We start from the raw sequence: 9,233 nt of genomic DNA on the forward strand, positions 1-9,233 counted from the left end.
CAAACCCTCATGTTACATTTTGCACTCAAATCTATTCACCTTTACACTATTCGTTTCTTATACATTGTCATTATTGATTTTTCTATCTGTACAAATTGGATATCTTGGATTATGAGAAAATACATCCCTTTTTTCACTATAATTCGCGAGAACATTTTTCATTTAATAACTTTTCATGCAGCACCAAGGTTTTTGGGAATAAATTGCTGCTGTATTTGTTAAACTTCAACGTAAGAATGACACTCAGAATCCTACCTACAAGTGAGTGATGGGAGGCGCTGGCTCAGGTGAGCAGCTCCAGATCATTGGGTGAGAGAAGGAGTCACAGCAAATAATCTTAAGACACTGGTTTGCTTCTTAAAAGACAGTAAGGGCAAACAATATTCACACTTATTACCACTGTCACATGACTTACGCTGTTTGGGAATTTTTTAAAAAGTTTACTTGTTAGACAAGCAATAATATTAGGAGCCTGAAAATTCTCTATCATCTTGCTTTTTTTTCTTTTGAGACAGAGTCTTGCTCTGTTGCCCAGGGTGGGGTGCAGTGGTGTCATCTCTGCTCACAGTAACCTGTCACTCCCCGGCTCAAGTGATTCTCTTGCCTCAGCCTCCCAAGTAGCTGAGATTATAGGCAAGTGCCACCATGCCTGGCTCATTCTTGTATTTTTAGCAGAAACGGGGTTTCACCATATTGGCCAGGCTGGTCTCGATCTCCTGACCTCGTGACCTCATGATCTGCCTGCCTTGGCCTCCCAAAGTGCTGGGATTACAGGCATGAGCCACTGCGCCTGGCCGACCCTGCCTTTTAAGAAAACTTACACAATTTATATAAAAGTAAAAGTAAAACTGACACAGCCTTGAGACTTTTGAGAAAGGTACACAACCAGGTGTCCATTTGGAGCACAACCATCTCCCCAGAACGTCTTCTCAAAACCCTTTCCAATCTTTCATTCCTCACTCCCACCTACCTTTTCCAAGAAACCTGCAGAATAATGTGATATAGACACTCGACAGAATAGCAGCAAACCAAGCAAGCAGCATATGAAATGGATGATACAGCATGACCAGTGGTGACTAGAATTACACACCATGGGGACAGGAAGTCAGGTTGATTTAACATTCAAAACTGAATTAATGTCATACGCGGTAAAGAATTACGGAGTAGAACAGCGTGTTAACCTTAGGAGACATAGAAAAGTACTGACAAATTCAAGAGAACGAAACTCAACAAACCATGAATAGAAGGCAATTTCCTCAACCTGTTAAAGTACATTCCTGAAAAGCCACAGCTAACATTGTATTTAATGGTAAACAATAGAATGCGTTTTCCCTAAGATGGAGAACAAGACAAAGATGTCCCCTCTTGCCACTTTTATTCAACATTATCTGGCAGGTTCTAGCTGGTGAAATAAATTAACAAGTTTAGTAATAAAGACATCCAGATTAGAAAGGAATAAAAGTGTCTTTATTCATAGATGACCTGACTTTGGCATGTAGAAAATGGCAAGAAGTACACCAAAAATTACTAAAACAAAGTTTGATGGGATCATAGGACACAAGATAAAGATATACATATACTAGCAATAAAAAACCTGAAAATAAAATTAAGAAAATCGTTCCATTCACAATAGCATCAAAAGCAGAAGACATTCAGCTGAACTTCTAACAAAAAGGTGCAAAATGTGTACAATGACAACTATAAAACATTACGGAGAGACATTAAAGATCCAAATAAATGGAAACTAAATAAATGGAGGCAGATTCATGATCGTGAATTCGAAAACGCAGCATTATCAAGACAATTCTTCCAAAACTGTTCCATTAATTCAAGGCACTGCCTAATAAAATCCCAGAAGGCTGTGTGTGAAATGGAAAGCTTATTCTCAATTTTATCTGGAAATACAAAGGACCTACAATAGCCAAAATAAATTTGAAAAAGGGAAACAATGTTGGAAGACTTCACTATCTGATTTCAAAACTTTACATAAAGTCATAGTTATTAAGGCAGTGGTATTCGCACAAAAATAGATGTATACATCAAAGGAACAGAATTAAACTCAGAAATAAAGCCTTATATTTATGATTAATTTATTTTTGACAAAGGTCTCAAGACAATTCAGTAAAAGAAAGGTAGTTTGTTTTTTCAACAAATGTTGCAGTGGCAACTGGGTACCCACACACCAAAAAGAAAAACCGTGGGGGAAAGAATCCCCCAAACCAAACGAAAACAAAAATCCGACTTAGATCTTTACTGCACACACAAAAATTAACTCCAAATGGATCACAGACCTAAATGAAAGAACAGTAAGACCATGACACTTCTAAAACTCCCAAAGACACAACCCATGAAAATTAGTGAAATGGACTTCATTAAAATAGAAAACTAGTAAGTTTTAAAAGATGATTATCTCCCTATAACTAATGTAACAAATTACCTTGATCTTAGTGGCTTACAACAAGACAAATCTATTATCCTATTGATGAAGAAGTCAGAAGTGTAAAATCTAAGTGTCAGCAGAACTACGTTCCTTCTGGAGGCTTCAAAGGAGAATCCATTTCTTTACCTTTCCCAACTTTTAGAGGCCACCTGTGTCCCTGACTCATGGCCCCTCTTCATCTTTAAAGTGCATCAATCCAGTCTCCAGTTCTTTTCTCTTTTAAGGACCTTCTTGATTACAGTGGGTCTACCTACTTAAACCAGGATAATGGTCCCATCTCAAGATCTTAAATTAATCAGCTGCAAAATGCCTTTTAACCACTTCAGACAACAGGTTCATAAGTTCTGGGGAATAGGACCTGGGTATCTTGGGGGAAAGGCTTTGTTCTGTCTGCTACATAGTAGTTTGTTCTTTCACTGAGAAACGTTACATCTGTAAAACTCTTATATTCAGATTGCATAAGGCACCTGTAACCCATAAGATGACAACCAACCCATTTACAACATGAGCAAAAAATCTGAACATTTTACCAATATATACAAATGGCTATGAATAGGAATTAGCACATTAAAAGCTAATAAGCACATTAAAAATGCTTAGCATCATTCATTGTTGCAAAGTAAATACACAATGATATACCATTCCACATCAATTAGAATGACAAAAATAAAAATAACAGTAACTATTGGTGGTGATGATGTGGAGAAACTGGGATGAGCATATGCTGCTGGTGGAAATGTGAAATGGTGCAGTTATTTTGTAAATAATTTGGCAGTTTTTAAAAAGCTAAACCTAAACTTACAATAAGACTCAATCATGCTACTTGGCATCCACTTAAGATAAAAGAAATTATATGCATACACAAAGATATGTACATTAATGTCAATGGCAGCTGAATATGGAAACAATGAATAACCAACTGGTAAATGAATAAACAGAATGTGTCATATCTATCAAATAGAATATAAATAAATAATAAGAAATAAACTACTGGTGCATGGTACAGCAAGGACTTCAAAACAGGTAAAGGAGGCATAGAGAAGTGTGTACATTGTATGATTTTATATCATAAAATTATAAGATCATAAAAAAACCAAAAACCATAAAATCAGAGTAAAATATTCTATGATTTTATATTCTAGAAAATTTAGAGTGCACTGTTATGATTTCTAGGGTTCTTTTCCGTAGAGCTAACCTTTCATCTGATATCCTTTGCAATCAGCCAAGTACATTCTTTAGCACGTTTATAGTGTAGTTCTGCTGATAACACATTCTCTCAGCTTTCATATTTGGGAATGTGTTGTTTCACCCCTGTTTATAAAGGAGATTTTCCCTGGATATGAGTTGACAGGCCTTTCTCCTGCTTTTAGTGCTTTAAAAAAATGTCTTTCCATGGTCTTCTGGTCTCCACTGTATCTTCACAGAAGTCACGCGTTTTTGAAATGCTTCTCTGGTATGTAACGTGTCTTTTCCTTCTGAGTCCTTTCAGGATCTCCTCTTAATCTTGGGATTTCAGTACTTTGGCTATCATGAACTCGGATGTGCTTCTTGCTATACTTGTTCTGCTTGGAGTTCACTGAACTTCTCGGGGCCGGACACAGGTGTTTGACATCAATCTGAGAAAATTTTGACTCCTGTTTTCAAAGGTTCTTGCTCTTCTCTCTCTTTTCCTTCTTGTATTACAAGTATATTGACGTATCACAGGAGCTTGAGGTTCTGTTGGCTTTCCTTTCATTTTGTTTCTCTGGGCTTCACTTTGGTTAATTCCTTTTCATCTCCCTTCGAGCCCACAGACTTCATCTTCCTTCTCCAACCTGTTAAGCCCATCAGCGCCATTTCATCTCAGTGTCATATTTTCCAGCTTCATAGTGATGTCTCATGTATACCCTATATATGCACAGCGTCTCCTATCATGGACATTGCCTACCAGACTGGTACATTTGTCACAACTGATACTTCTACAGTGAAACATCATTACCACTCCAACTCCATCATTCACATCAGGGTTCATTCTTGGTGTTGTACAATATATGGCTCTGGACAAATGCATAACATGTATCCACTATTACAGTATCATACAGAGATCACATGATACTAAAAACTCTCCTGCTCTGCCTATTCATCCCTGCCTCCCCCTGGCAACAACTGATCTTCTTACAGTCTCCATAGTCTTGCCTTTTCCAGGATGTTGTAAAGCTGGAATCATACAACAACCTTTTCAGATTGCTTCTTTCACTTAGCAATATGCCCTTTAAGTTTCCTCCGTGTCTTTTTATGGATAGCTCATTTATTTTCAGCCTCAAATAATATCCCATTGTCTGGATGTACCACAGCTCACTTATACATTCACCTACTGAGGGGCATTTTGGTTGCTTCCAAGTTTTGACATCTATGAATAAGGCTGCTCTAAATATCTACTTGCAGGCTTTTGTGTGTAGACATAAGTTTTCAACTGCTTTGAGCAAATGCCAAGGAGTGTAATTGCTTTATCATATGGTAAGAGTATAGTTAGTTTTGTAAGAAACCACCAATCTGTCTTCCTAAAGGCTGTTCTATTTTTATTAAGACCCGCCATGAATGAGAGAGAATTCCCACAGCTCCACATCTTCACAGGCTTTGGTGTTGATAGTGTTCTGGATTCTGGTGTAGTGATATCTTACTGTTGCTTTCATCTGCATTTCTCTATGACACGTGATGTGAAGCATCATCTCATACGTCGATTTGCCATCTCTATATCTTCTTAGATGAGGCATCTGTTAGTCTTTGACCCATTAATGTGATGAATTACGTTAATTGGCTTTTCAATGTTAAACCGGCTTTGGATACGTGAAATTCCATGTGGTTTTAGTGCACAATTTTTGCTAGATTTGCTAATATTTTATTGAAGATTACTGCATCTATGTTCATGAGAGATGTTCTGTAGTTTTCTTGTAATATTTTGTTATTAAAATGGTATTTGATATTAAAATGATGCTGGCTCTATAGAATGAGTTAAGAAGTATTCCTCAGCTTCTATGTTCTGAAAGAGATTGTAGATAATTGGTATAATTTCTTCTTAGATATTTGGTAGAATTCACCAGTGAACCCATCTGGGCCTGGCACTTCCTGTTTTGAAAGGTTATTAACCACTGATTCAATTTAACAGATACAGGCCCATACAGATCGTTTCTTCCTGTTCAAATTTTGGCAAATTCTGTCTTTAAAGAAATTGGTTCATTTCATCCACGTTATCAAATTTGTGGCCATAGAGTTATTCATAATTTTTATTATCCTTTTAATGTCCATGGGATCTGTAGTTATGTCCCTTATTTCATTTCTGATATTGGTAATTTATCTGCTGTATTTCTTTTTCTTGTTAGAGGCTTACAGATTTTCTCTCAAAGAACCAGCTTTTGGTTTCATTGATTTTTCTCTACTGATATTCTGTTTTCAATGTATTGATTTCTGCTCTTTCATTATTTGTCTCCTGCTTAGAATTTAATTGGATGTTCTTTTTCTAGTTTTCGAAGGTGGAAGCTGATTGATTTTAGATCTTATTTTTAACGTATGCATTTAAATCTATAAATTTCCCTATAAACATTACTGTCACTGCAGCTCACAAATTTTAACAAGTTTTCATTTTCATTTACTTCAAAAATTCAAAGAAATCTTCAGGTTTCTTCCTTGAACAATGTATTATGTATAAGTGTACTGTTTAATATCCTAATATATTTTCCAGTCGTCCATTATTGATTTCTACTTTACTGTGGTTGAGAACATACTTGTTTGATTCCTATTCTTTTAAATGTGTTAAGGTGTGTTTAATGGACCACAACATGGTATGTCTTGGTGAATGTTGTGTATTCTGCTGCTGTTGGAGGAAATAGTCTATAAACTTCAGTTATATACAGTTGACTGAGGATGCCGATTTCAATTTTGTCCTTACTGCTTTTCTGGCTACTGAATTGGTCCATTTCTGATAAAGGGGTGTTAACGTCTCCAACTATAATAGTGGGTTAATTATTTCTCCTTGAAGTTTATCAGTTTTTACTTTGGAATTCTGATACTTTGTTAGCAAAAGTACATTTAAGGATTGTTACATCTTCTTGGAGTATTGACCTCTTTATTACGTAATAGTCATCTCTGGTAACTTTCCTTGATGTAAAGTCGACTCTGTCTAAAATTAATATCACCACTTCCATTTTTCAAAATGAGTGTTGGCCGGGCACGGTGGCTCATGCCTGTAATCCCAGCACTTTAGAAGGGCAAGGCAGAATGATCACCTGAGGTCAGGAGTTCAAGACCAGCCTGGCCAACACGGTGAAATCCCATCTGTACAAAAATAGAAAAAATAAATAAATTACCCAGGCATGACGACAAATGCCTGTAATCCCAGCTACTCGGGAGGCTGAGGGAGAATCACTTGAACCTGGAAGGCAGAGGTTGCAGTGAGATATCAGGCCATTGCACACCAAAAAATTAGTGTTAACATTTATATCTTTTGCCATCCCTTTACTGTTGATCTATATGTATGTCTTTATATCTAAAGTGGATTTCTTATAGATAATATATAGTTCGGTGCATTTGGACTGACATTGAAAGTAATAATATACAGTTGAATTAACATCTACCATATTTGTTACTATTTTCTATTTGTTGCCCTTGTTCTTTGTTTTTGTCTTTCACTTTTTTTTCCTTGTGGTCTTTATTGAGCATATTCTATGATTTATTTTCTTTCCTTTCTTAGCATATCAGTTACTTTTTTTTTTTTTTTTAAGTGGCTGCCTTGGAATTTGCAATATAAATTTACAAGTAACCCAAGTCCACTTTCAAATGACACTACACTGGTTTCTTGATAATGCAAGCACACTATAATAACAAAATAACCCTAATTCCTAATTGCTCTCTCCCATCCCTTGGGTATCACTGCTCTCATTCATTTCACTTATATTTAAGTGTGTGTATATGACATATACATAAGCATATAATACAGTATATTTACCGTCGCTATTATGAATGAACTGTTAAGTTAGATCTGTTAAGAAAAATGAAAGATTTTCTTCTACCTTCACTATTTCTTCTTTAATGCTTTTTGTTTTTCTATTTATTTTTTTAAACAGACAAGGTCTTTCTCTGTTGCCCAGGCTGGAGTGGAGCAGCATCATTATAGCTCACCGCAGCCTTGAACGGGATCCTGGGCTCAAGAAGTGACCCGTCTCAGCCTCTCAAAGTAGCTGGCACTATAGGTGTTGGCCACCACGTTTGGCTTTTTTTTAATGAGACAGAGTCTCACAACGTTGCCCAGGCTGGTCTCAACTAAGCGGCCTCCAGCTCTACTCCCATCTTTGCCTCCCAGAGTGTTAGGATGACAGCTGTGAGCCCTGTAAACAGACTGTGCTCTTCCTTTCTTTGTGCACAGCTGAGTTACTGACCTCTACTATTTTCTCTAGAGAACTTTGAACATTTTTTGCAAGGCAGGTCTACCGGCAACAAATTTTTCAATTTTTGTAGGAGAAGGTCTTTTCTTTTTCTTCACTTTTGAAAGATAATTTCACAGAGTATAGACTTCTAGGTTAATGGAATTTTTTTCCTCTCAATAGTTTAAATACTTCACTCCACTTCTTGCTTTCATGGTTTTTGAGGGGAAGTTGAAAATAATTCTTATCTTTGATCCTCCATAGGGAAGGAGATTACTCTGGTTTCTTTGCTTTTTAATCTTTGATTCACCATAGTTTCAATATTTTATGCCCAAATAGAGTTTATTTTTGTTTTGTTTTTGTCGTCATCGTTTTTACATTTATCCTTCTTGGTGTTTCTTGAGCTTCCTGGATCTATGGTTTGGTGTCTGGCATTAATCTGAGGAAATTCAGCTATTACTGTTACAAATATTTCTTCTGTTCCTCTTTCTTCCCCCTTGTATTACCGTTATGCATATTTTATGCCTCTGTGGAAGTCCCATAGTGCTTGGATACTCCGTTCTTTTTTGCTTTTCAGCTCTGGAGGTTGGAGTTGGGTATTTCCCTTTCTCCCAGGTCAGAAGGCTCTGATAAAATCCCACCAGGTTAGTCTCCACTTAACTAGCTTCTCAGGAAGGTGGACCTAGTGAAGAGTGCACTTGCATATTGAAAAATGATTCCTATTCTCTTTCCCCTGTAGTAAGTATGAGGGGATTTTTCTCTGATGTTTACTTCGAGAACCTGATTGAGCTTCTGATGATACAACTCACAAAAGCATGAGACCCATATGCACAGGCCTCCTGGAGGTTTTAACTCTCAGACGTGGCCACACCTCACCACAGCAATTTGTCAATTCCAGTTCAGGGTTTCCAATCCCAGCGTGGGTTCCTTGGAGCATTGTGCTCCAGTGTATGGTGATTCATCTGCTTTACCTGTCCAGCCAATCTGGGGACAGTGGCTTGCCGGTGACCTCACGTCTCTTGCAGGTTTAAGAAGAGCTGCTGATTTTTCAGTTTGCTCAGCTTTTTACCTGTGAGGAGGGAGTGACAATTCTCAAGATTATCGTGTACAGAACCTGAAATTCCCCAACTGCATTATAGTGAAAAGTGTCTTCCCTTCCTCTGGCTCAAGAATTAAAATATTTTCATTCTCTGACACGTTGTACTCTGATTCCCTAAATATTTATAATTGCAGATTTAAAAACTCAGTTTTCTGCTGTATCAGACATGTAGACTGGCACTTTCCAACAGAATTATGAGAGTCCTGTTATAGAACTTGAAACCTTCCTTGTAGCCTCATAACCTTCCTTGTAGCCTCATATAAATATATAAACAGGTATAATTAATTTTACTGGTATA

The 9,233-nt window shown here is 37.0% G+C and overlaps 1 protein-coding gene across 35 annotated transcripts in view; it reads right to left on the reverse strand.

Annotated features, from left to right (window-relative positions):
• Positions 1 to 9,233, reverse strand: part of LOC139361667 (disco-interacting protein 2 homolog C-like) — a 173,194-nt gene that overhangs the window by 36,366 nt on the left and 127,595 nt on the right. The gene's annotated exons all lie outside the window — the stretch shown is intronic.

Source organism: Macaca nemestrina, unplaced genomic scaffold (assembly GCF_043159975.1).
Source record: "Macaca nemestrina isolate mMacNem1 unplaced genomic scaffold, mMacNem.hap1 Scaffold_93, whole genome shotgun sequence".
Taxonomy (NCBI): domain Eukaryota; kingdom Metazoa; phylum Chordata; class Mammalia; order Primates; family Cercopithecidae; genus Macaca; species Macaca nemestrina.